Source organism: Python bivittatus, unplaced genomic scaffold (genome assembly GCF_059951505.1).
Source record: "Python bivittatus isolate LINGU-HERP-01145 unplaced genomic scaffold, Pbiv_v1 ctg000190_np1212, whole genome shotgun sequence".
Taxonomy (NCBI): Eukaryota; Metazoa; Chordata; class Lepidosauria; order Squamata; family Pythonidae; genus Python; species Python bivittatus.
In genome coordinates this window covers 17884241-17895079 of record NW_028277042.1, presented here as the reverse complement: position 1 = coordinate 17895079, position 10839 = coordinate 17884241, and the positions used below count along the sequence as shown (strand labels likewise).

The window sequence follows — 10839 nt, the reverse complement described above, 5'->3', positions numbered from 1 at the left end:
ATTTTAATCTGATCGAGGTGTTGCGCTCCAGTAATAACACTAGGGAGCAGACTGACACAAGCATTTCAGATCTTGCCTGGACTAGCAGCCTTTCCACAGTGTTACAGCAAGAAGCCTTTCATTTTTTTAAATATTATTCTTTTGTAAACACTCTAAGCTTTGCAGCGCTCATAAGAAAAAGGTCAGAGGGCTACAGTGAAAATATTCTTCAAGTCCCAGTTTTTGCGCCTGGGTTTCTCTGTAGTTCATTTCAACCACCCTCTTACCTTCATAAAATGATGGGCGTCATCAACATGTGATGATAGTCAAATAAAGTTATTGATCACCGGCCATGAGGAAGGAATGGATTGCTGATTCAATTACCATTATGTTAGACTAGAGAACTTCCTGCCTGTAACTGCAACTTCACCGTGACTCTTATTTTCACGGCCCGCAAGGCTAAATTGTGGTGAGCGACGATGTGCCTCAGAGGGCTGTATAAACCCAAGCAAAGGGGTTAATTCAATACATCATGTTTTGGTTAATCATAGATTCACGTTTTGGGGGGTTGCAACCACAACTTTCAATGCCTCACCAGTCAATCTATTCTCTGTGGTTAAAACCAACATCTCGATGTCTGAAAATCAGGAGAGTCCTGATTTTCCAGGAATGTCCCTGGAATACTCCAGTTTGCAGGTAAGGGATTACATCGTTGGGAAGGAAGAGGAAGGAGAAGGGATAATAGTATACAGGGTCAGCCCCGCCATCTTTTTACTACAGTGCACATGTAACATACATGAAGAATGGATGTGAAGTTGCAGCCATCCTCTTGACCTTTTGGACACCCCATTCAGGCACTCCTGGCTATATTTATTTATTTAGAGTCCACTGGAGTTGGGCGGACAATACATTTAAATAAATAAATAAATAAATAAGTAAAACAAAATAATGTTGATGTGCAGGAAAGTTAGATTAGCTAGGCCTCTGCCTTGGAATGCCTCAGCCATATCTTGAAAATTTAATCTCAGGACTTCCTTTCATTTCCCATTTTTGTCCTTTGGCCAGCTGACCGGTTGATTAGAGATGGGTACAAATGGCCTTCTGAAATGTTCCATCAAATATGAGGGCAGAACATTTGGGGAACAATGTCCCCACATTGCTTCAGAAGCAGGAGAAATGCTCCCCTTTAGCATGGTACTGAAATCTATCTATCTATCTATCTATCTATCTATCTATCTATCTATCTATCTATCTATCTATCATCTCAAAGCAGATTTCCTTAGGATCTAATAGGATTCTGGGAAAGGAAGGAAGCTGAAGATTGTGCAACAGAATCAGGCTCTAAAAGACAAAACAACTCACACAGCCATAACCCTGAGACACTGGGTCACGAAAGAAGTACAAAAACAGTACAATCTACCCATGAGAATTTCTCCAAAATCCTCTTTTCCTCTGAAAGTTTTCAGAGCAAATTGATTACATCAAATAGAGTAAAATCTGGTAGGAAAAAGAAACACATATAAATAAGCAAGCAAGGAAACTAGTTAGCTGTAAGCATCATTGACCATGGTTAGGTTTTCATTTGTTCTTTTGGGGAACCCATATTAGCAGTAAGCCCCTGTACCTGGGGGGGTATGAAAACAGCAAACCCTGAATTTTCCAGGAAAGAGAAATATCTACAGGGAAGACAAACCCAAAAAACCTTTTTGCCTGGGTAGAAGTTTCCACAATCTAAAAGAAGTGTGAAAATATTTATCCTGCATTTTGGTTATATTTGATTTCCTCTTGGCTGGGTTTGTCTTGCGGGAATTGCCAACCAATTTTTGTTGGCGTGTATTTGTCAACCCTGGAATGTGTTTTGGCAGATGTAAAATTAGAAACAAATTTTGTGTGTTCGGCAAGGCCCTGCAGCACTGTTAAAGGACAGGAACCAAAGTTGTGGCTTTGTCACAAGGATTCCAGGAAACCACAAAGAAACAGAACTTAGTAAGCAAATTGAGGAATAAATATTCGGAAAGATGCATAGCAGATGCTTCAAAGGTCTTAAAGGAAGGTGGGGGGATGTGTTGTTAATTGCCTCCGAGAATGTCATTTGGGAGAAAAAAATACTCAGATCCCAGAGATATTTTCCAAATAATAGTTTTCGAGATTCCCTTCCTAACTCACCTGTCTCAATACACACAACAGCCCCAGAAAAATAGAGACAATGATTAGCCAGTCTGTCAAATTAAAAACAGACAGCTTTTGCATTTCAGAGCTTGCTTTAGACATGATAGATGATGAATTAGATGCCTCTCTAACAAAGTTTTCATTACAAATCATTTTTAAGCATGAGACATCCTCAGTTTCCATATAAGAACTGTCCCTGACTTGGCCCAACGGTGGACAACTTCAGATGAAAATTATCCTTGATTCTCTGTTCTGCCTGAATCATTGGAACATAAACTAGGACATCTGGGGAGCAGGGTTGTCAGCCCTATTTTTTGTGAATTACTCAAAACAGCAGAATAAAAGGAATGAGGCAGGACTCTTCTCTTAAGCTCCACACTCCTGAAAACCCATTGGTCTTCTCCGATTATCAAGATCGATGAAAACATTTTCCTGCAAGGGGTAAAAGCACAGATGTAGCTCTCAATTCACATACACATGCAATCAGAAAGCTAGTGAAGTTATTTTGACTAGCAGAAAACTCCACAGGACCTCGCAGTGGTAGTAAAAGAGTGAAATGCATAGCTATTGGAGGCATGGAAGGATTTTGCTCCATGTGCTATGTGCAATAATAAGGCCTTGCTTCTGGTTGTAAGTACTTACAGATTAGTGTTCACTCCTTACTTAAGCAAGAGTTTCAGTTTATTCTTCTACTTAGTTCCCTGGTTGCTATTTCTTGTTCCTCTTAGGTTCTGATCTGGACACTCAACTTTTGAATTCACTCCCCCAACCCCACATCTTAAACTCAGGAAGCAGTGCCCAGTTGAACATAGCTGACCTTGCAAAAAGTTAAACAGGGTTTACTACTAGAGTTATTTTTGTTATTCCATTTGTTGCTTCCTAATTATTTTGAACTTTGGGGGTAATACAGAGCTGGAATTCCCTTCCTAATGATCAGCATTGTCATCTCAACATAGAGGTGAGGAAATCACTCTGGGCTGATTCTGCTGCTTTTCCAAGCCATTCCTCATTCCATACTGGCTTGTTAAGAAATCCATTCTTTCAAATCCTTTAAATGCATAAAAGCAGTGAGCAAAAGGGCGGGGGCAGACAATGTCTTTGGCCTGATGTTTTACAGTTAGCTGTGCAGTAAAGCTTTCTGTGTTCCAGTTTTGTTTTTTTAAAAGTCATTTTCATTCCAAAATAAATTGGTTAAATAAACAAATATATTAAGTTTCCTTGCAATGGAATCAACAATGCTCTTCCCTTACACCATACCCTCTTCTAGTATAATATGTAGGCTGCTTTAGAGCACACACAATAAGTTAATTAGGCTGTGGTTAGGTATTATTTGTAAATGTCATATTAGCATGCTACTTTTGTTCAAATGCTACATGGAAGCAGCCTCAAAGTTGGTGTCACATGCCGTATGCTGTGCGTTTTTCTTCCAGTCTTCATTTCTCAGCCTTATTTATTTGCCAGCCAGATAGACTAATGAGTTATTAAACAATTGTTTAATGGCTGTTATGTCAAAGAGACGCCTGGACGTTGCATAGCTCCATTGTAGCAGCGTCAGAAGCCTTCTGCTGAAAATTCCCAAAAAGCAGTTGTTATGATCCACCTCTGCTTGTAATGATTAATAGTCCCTCTGTAGTCAGTTTAAAATGGTAAAAACATCATGTTTTTAAAATGTCACTCTCTCCACCCCACTCCAACAAATCTTGGAAAATGGGTTTAGGAGACACTGAATAAATATGTTTGACTCGCAGTTTCCAAACATGCAACTTTTTAAAAAAGCCAAACTTAAAATGGGGATGGGTTAGGGTGTTCTAGCTTTCCAAATGTCAGCCACAAAGAGACAGACTTACAAAAGCAAGCTAATTTTGTTTGTTACAATGAAAGGGATGGAGATGGACACATATGAGACATCATGTTCCACCATTTCAAATCAATGGATGTTTTGTTCTTGATTTTAGGAGAAGTAGGATTCCACCCTCCAACTCATGGATCTGTGTGGACAGTAACAGAAATTCCCAGCCCTCCTGATATCCTGATCCGCCTTTCTTATTGACTTATGAAGGCAACCTTTGTTTCTCTCTGCCAATCAGAGATCCCCATTTCCATAAAAGAAATGCCTTACCTTTTGTGTATAAATTGGATCTGAATCCCAACCCTTTGATCAACCTGCTGTGTTTGACTGGTTGAGATGGCAGATTATGACATACATTGCAAACTCAGCCTCATGTTTCTCAGGTTCCTGGTTGATTTTTTGCTCGTCTTTATCCCTTGGTGGATGACATTTTGCTGTAAACCACACCAGGTGCAACTCCGCTAATTGCAATCTCTTTGTGTGTCATTATAAATCAGACACCAATTTGACAGCACATCATAATCTTCTTCATCATCAGTCAGATGATGATAATGATGATAAAGCAATAAGATTTCCCCCCAGAGGGTACAGTTATTGGATTCAAAAGAAAGTCCAAGGGACTGCATCCTAAGCTGAATTCTAGTCCCTCTAGATAGAGATCACTCTATCTAGATAGAACACACCTACACGGAGAGAGATTAATTATCTGCTCATCTATTTTTTAGCACAGATTCGATTTGCATAATGCTATAAATGCAATGTGACCTAGATTCAAAATATTTTTTTTTAAATTAACTCCTACCCCTTGAGATGTGGATGGCCCTAACCCTCTTCCCCTTCACAAGGCCTTGAAGACCTGGCTTTTCCCTTGATGGAACATCATAATCATCTTCTTCATCATCAGTCAGATGATGATAATGATGATAAAGCAATAAGATTTCCCCCTAGAGGGTACAGTTATTGGATTCAAAAGAAAAGTGGTAGGTAAGCCCTGGCTGATATGGAATAATGGTGAGCTAGCCTCAATTCCTTTCTGCTTTTCTGTTATTTTTATTTTGGTTGGTGTTTGGTTTTGTCTTATGTTAGCTGCCCAGAGTCACAGTTTGGGAGCTGGGAGGCCTTATAGATTGATTAAATGAATTAATAAATGAATATTTAAAAGATGGAGTTTTGCCTCCGCTTTCCCCAACTCCATGTTCTTCTGAACTCCAAAGAATTCTGTTGTGCCCCCACTTTCTCTGAAATTCAAGGGACATTTTAAAGCAATTTCTTTACTCCAACTCTTCACAGAAGATACGCCTACTATCTTTCATGCAGAGAAGTCCTGTTGCATTGGTAGTTAAACCACTTGACGTGATCGTTGGATAGGATTTGCATAAATAGGGGAAATAAATCTTTGAATACACAGGGTAGGATAATTCAGTAAATAGCTAGTACAAATAGCTAGTACCATTGTACTGTAAAATGCCTGGAGATTTTAAAATAAGAAACAGCCTACAAATATTTTAAAGAAGTGGATCAATACCACCTTCCATGCTTCTTTTTAATTACACAATTTACCTTTTCAGAACCCTGGATTGATCTGGTCATTACAAGCTAAGATGTAAAATAAAGGTTTAATTTCCTCCAGAAAAGTCTTCCTTGGAAGTTGTATGGGTAGGTAAAGAATTGTGGTGTTGATGGCACTCTTTTGCACAAAGATCATTTGCAAGAATTAGAAGCTTTTGAATGACTGAATATGTGAACTTGGGTTCTGAAACCAACCTGGTGTTAAGAAATGTGGGAGCCAAACATGGGGAGAAAGGAGGCCCATTGAACAGCCCCCTCCTTTTGTCAAGCTCTAATTATTTACTTTAACAAAAAAATCTCTCTTTTCCCCATACCCCCTCTTGCATATTTTAAAGCTTGAAGGTCTCACAGCCCCTTACTCACCAACTGATATCCCAAAAATAGGCAGATAAATTGGCAAAGAATCCAAATAGTAGCAGAAAAGGGGAAAAAACAGAGTTCCCCGAAGAAATTTGGTATGGATCTTGGGAGAGGCAGTGGAATCAATGGAAAGACGAAATAAACCTGAAGTGGCTTTTTTATTTTATTTTCTGGCTAGCCAGCAAGTATGCATCGGCTCCTTCCTTCCCATGGGAATGTCCTTACAGAGTCTTCAGCTGATTTTATTCTTTTTCTCTTCACTCGATTTTTGTGGAGATGTGGTGTTGCTCAATGTCTTGTAGTACATTTATCTATGGGGAGAAAGGATCTTTGTAGAAAAGAGAGAGAGTTCTGGATTCTTCCATTTTCAACAAAGTGAATGGAGATATAAACAATGGTTTGAAATGCAAGAGAATGTAAAGCTGTTCTGATTATTATTTTTGAATTGCATGAATTTGGATCATCTTGTGGTTTAGGTTATTATACAAACTCTGCTAGGGGATTGCCTGTATCTGGCCTGAATTTTGTGTCTTTCAAACTATGATTTAGCCAAATGAGGATCGATGAACAATGTGCTGAAGTTCTGGGATATTTTCAACTTATTTTTATTTCACCTGTCCCCCATGAGCAAGCAGATGTCATCTGAAGCTCCATGTTCTGAGGAAAAAATAGACTTCGTCATTTTGAGTTGATGTCTGTTTCCAGTTAGATTTTTTTTTCTCCCACTGGATATTTGTCTGTTGAGCATATGTCATTTTATCAAGCCACAATCAACAGATATAAAACTTAAACTTTGTCTATGGAGCTATCAAAAAGTATACATAGATTTCATTCACATTAGGGGCCACCAACAGAATTCCCCCCACCCAAGTATCACATTGATGATCGAATAGAAAGAGAAACAACCCTTGCCAAATGATGAACCTCACTTCTCCACATCTCCTGCACTGATGATGTCACCTAGTAGGGTAATGAAATCTTTCCAACCCTAAAACCTAGCTCAGAGAACTCTAACCATACAACACTCCAACATTGAGCTACGCATTGTTTCTGGTACATCCCATCTTATCAGAACCCGATTTCCCAGCAAAGAGAAGATATACATATAAAAAATAAATAAAACTTTTCTTGGGCTGTGCCACTCAAGATGAGTGATCTGAAATGGTATCCCAGCTGGAAACGTTGGTGTCAATAGCAAGCTTAGAGGATAGGGAAATTGCCTACACTTTTCCTGACCCTGCTCATGTTTTTACAAGTGGGATTTGGAGGTTGGCAACATTCACTTGCAAAATTATCTCCAGCAGAACTGGGCAAAAAGAGTTTTGTCCTATGATTCTTTTATATGGTGATAAGTGGAGGAACCAGGGAAAGCAACTGAGAAGGTGAACCAAAGACATCCTACTTAACAAAGGGAATTTCCGTATTTGAAGGGCTGTCAGAAGACATCTCCTTTAGTTGTTTAAAGATAAGCCTGAAGAGACAACAGAGGTCTTAACAGGGCCCATGAACATTTAATACCTAAATAATATCAGGTAGAACATGCCCACAGGGACCTGTGTGATATAATGTTATCAGAGGAAGCAGGATGTGTGCAATAACTGTGCTTCCTGTTCTACTGAGAACCATAATAGAAACAGTAAGCCCATAGAGAAAGATATTACTCACTTCTATGATCTAACATGTGCTTTTTCTATGGATGTTTACATATAATGATTCATATAACATTGGCATATCATGATAGCAGTACCTATAATTCAGGTGTCTGTAATTGCTAGCGTTCAGGCTTATTTTGTGCAGCCTTCTGCCCAATTTCTAAAGCCCCTTGCAAGGCTTCATACCTTTCAAAAGGGATGGTATTCATGGGAAAGGTGATAAATGAGAGGGTCACGTGTGTGAGGGACAGGAGAAGAGAGGAAATAAGAGATAGAAAAGACAGTTTTGGAAAGAGGAGAGAAAGCAGAGGTGGCCACACCACCTTTAACTGGCCCCACACATTTTCATCATGTGCCTTCAAGAAATTGCGCCTGTCTTGTAGTGGTTAAGGGGTTGGAATAAGGGGTTGGGGAGAGAGCAAAATTAAGTTCACTCTCAGGCTAGGAAAGTCACTGAATGATTTGATCTAGACACTATCTCATGGTCCAATTTATCTCACAGGATATTTCAGAGGATAAAATTGGAGGAGGGAGATGCCTCTTTATGCTCCTAAAGAAAATATAGGAGATACATCTAAATAATAACAAAAGCAATAAGGGCATTTGAAAATAAAAAGTCATTTTGGACAGTGAAATTTTATGTACACACACACACACACACACACACAAATATATACACATATATATTCTCTTGTCTCATCCATGTATGGTTTGTTCCAGTAGCCCACTTATTGTCAGATTGTCCTGGTTCCCCAACATCTGGCATGGACCTTGTTAATCCAGGCAATGTCCCAGCCAGCATGATTCTCTTAGTTTCTGTCACTCTCATATTCGAGGTAGGCAGGTGAAGAGTTAGGGGTCTTTGCCCAAGGTCTCCTACTGGTAAGGAAGGTACCATCTGGATTCAAACCCCAGTCTCCTGTGTCAAAGGGCAGTGTTCTAATCACTATGCTATCCAGCCATTTATATGGAAAGTCAAGGCCAAAGGGGTTCCAGTGGTGGTAGGAGCACTCGGGGCCGTGACTCCTAAGCTGGGAGAGGGGCTCCAACAGATCCCAGGAACAACATCAGAGCTTTCTGTCCAGAAGAGTGCAGGGCTAGGAGCAGCTACGATCCTGTGCAGAACCCTCAAACTCCCAGACCTCTGGTAGAGGAAGACACAGACCACCCATAGAGGTGAGAGGGTGATAGGTAGATAGATGATAGATAGATGATAGACAGACAGACAGACAGACAGACAGCAATTATCTGCTGATACGTGAGGAAGAGCCAAAATCTAACATTTCTCCAAGTCCTAGTAACATCTCCAGAGTTACTGTTGTATCAGATTCCTTTATCAGATCCTACGTATTAAGTTTAATTATCTTTTTAGCCAAGGTTCTTTAAAGGGTATCAAGAAATATTACATTACTGCTCTAATTGAAAGGAAATGAGGAAAATCTTTCCTGTTTCCTGTTTAGATACTCGCAGCTTCATTGCCATGTAGGAGACATTTTTTAAGAAAGACTTCAACCAAGAGGTTCCTGTAATGGCTTGTTCCAGTAGTTGAGAATGTTCCTTGCATTTGTTAGGTGGCTGAGGTAAGTGTGAAAATCAAAGTAATGCTGTTTCCTGGATATTGAAGATGAAAAAGCAAAGAAAAGGAGAGCATAGGAACCATGAGATATTTGTCTGCCTGGGAATAAGAATCAAATCAAATCTTTATCGCGGTCATAGACCAGCATAAGAATAAGAAATTGAATAAAAATATTTCTGGTTTTATTTATTTACATTTTCAAGGCATTTCCAAGTAAGTTCCAGGAAGAAAGGCCAAGTTCCTATAATTATTTTAGCATTAATATATGCAATGTGTAATAAAATCCAAAATTCTAAGACCGCAGCAACTGGATAAAAATGCAAATGGGTAATAAACAGTCAGAAGTCCATATCCTGATGTCTTATACTGACTAATGAAGAGCTTAAACTAGCCAAGTTATAAATCACGAGTTCAAACCACAATCTTGCTACATAGTATAAATAGAAAAGATTTATAAGAGTCTAGAGAATATGAGATTAGAAAGAAAACAACGTTGAAAAGCTGTCAGAAAAAAAGCGATCCCAGCTTAGCAACACAACGATCAGTGAATACATTGGGTTTCAACCTTCATATTGTAAGATACAAGCAGTCAAAGATCTCCAAAGATGGTTGAAAGACTTGTAAGAGCTACCTTTCTTTTCTGAGTTGATGCATCTGTCAATTTTGCTTTTATGTTTGTTTATTTGTTTTTAACCCCAATTTTATATTCTTTACATTTATGAATCAATGCACAGCTTTGGGCAATTTTTTTAAACCAACAATCTGGACAATAGCAACAACATTCTTACCAGTCCCTAATAGTTAGGTCAAACTTTCACAAGGATGAATATAAAAAACATTATCTCTAGATTGCTGCTTTAGATAGTCTGTTCTAAGTTTGCTTTATTTTTATTTTCAGATGAATAGTTTTGATGATATGATTTGTAAAATTGATCCAATTGAATTTTTTGAATGGTTGAACACTAGTGTGTGCAGATGTTCTACAAGTTGATATCTCCTTCTTTCTTTCTTTCCTTCTTTCCTTCTTTCCTTCTTCCCTTTCTTCCATGTACGTTTTCTTTTGACCATTGGAAACAGCATATAAGTGATCACTCTAACAATAGCATAATGATAGCTAAAACATCTTTCTATATCCATAGGGTCGTATTTTGGTTATGAATACCTTTGCTCCTTCCAGAAACTAATGAGAAATAAGAAATGAGGACCCTCCCAGTCCATAAAACAGGAAAGGACAAGAGTATTTTCTGTTCATCACAAAATCCCAGCTTTTCACATGTGGTGTATTTTTTTTTTTAAGTGAGCCTTCCTAGTAGATTGGGCAAGGGGCAGGGGGAAGAAATCCAGATTAAATAAATCATTTAATTTTCTCAGGATGTTATCCACCTTGTTCCAGCTTGCAATTTGTTTTCAGATGAACAGCAGGTAACAACAATATAAAAAAGAATCCATAAGCAGATGTTGAAGTCCTGAAATGACACTTTCTCCAGTCAGAGTCAACAGACCTCTGCTTTTTTCAAGCTCAGGATCAAATTAGATTGATGCTAAGCCTGTCTTTAGCAATCAGATCAGAGTTTATACACGCGCGTGCGCGCACACATACACACACACACGTACATGGTGGTAATCCAGCTTTTGAAGAGCTAAACATTCTGTCCCATGTTAACTTTTGTTGCAAGAAAAAATAG

The 10839-nt window shown here is 38.8% G+C and overlaps 1 long non-coding RNA gene across 1 annotated transcript in view; it reads left to right on the top strand.

Moving 5' to 3' along the window:
* Positions 1-9084: 9084 nt before the first annotated feature.
* LOC148216499 (uncharacterized) overlaps positions 9085-10839 on the top strand; it is a 28620-nt gene continuing 26865 nt past the window's right edge. Inside the window, exon 1 of the long non-coding RNA XR_015795293.1 lies at positions 9085-9158. This is a non-coding gene — a long non-coding RNA (uncharacterized LOC148216499). The remainder of the gene's footprint in view (positions 9159-10839) is intronic.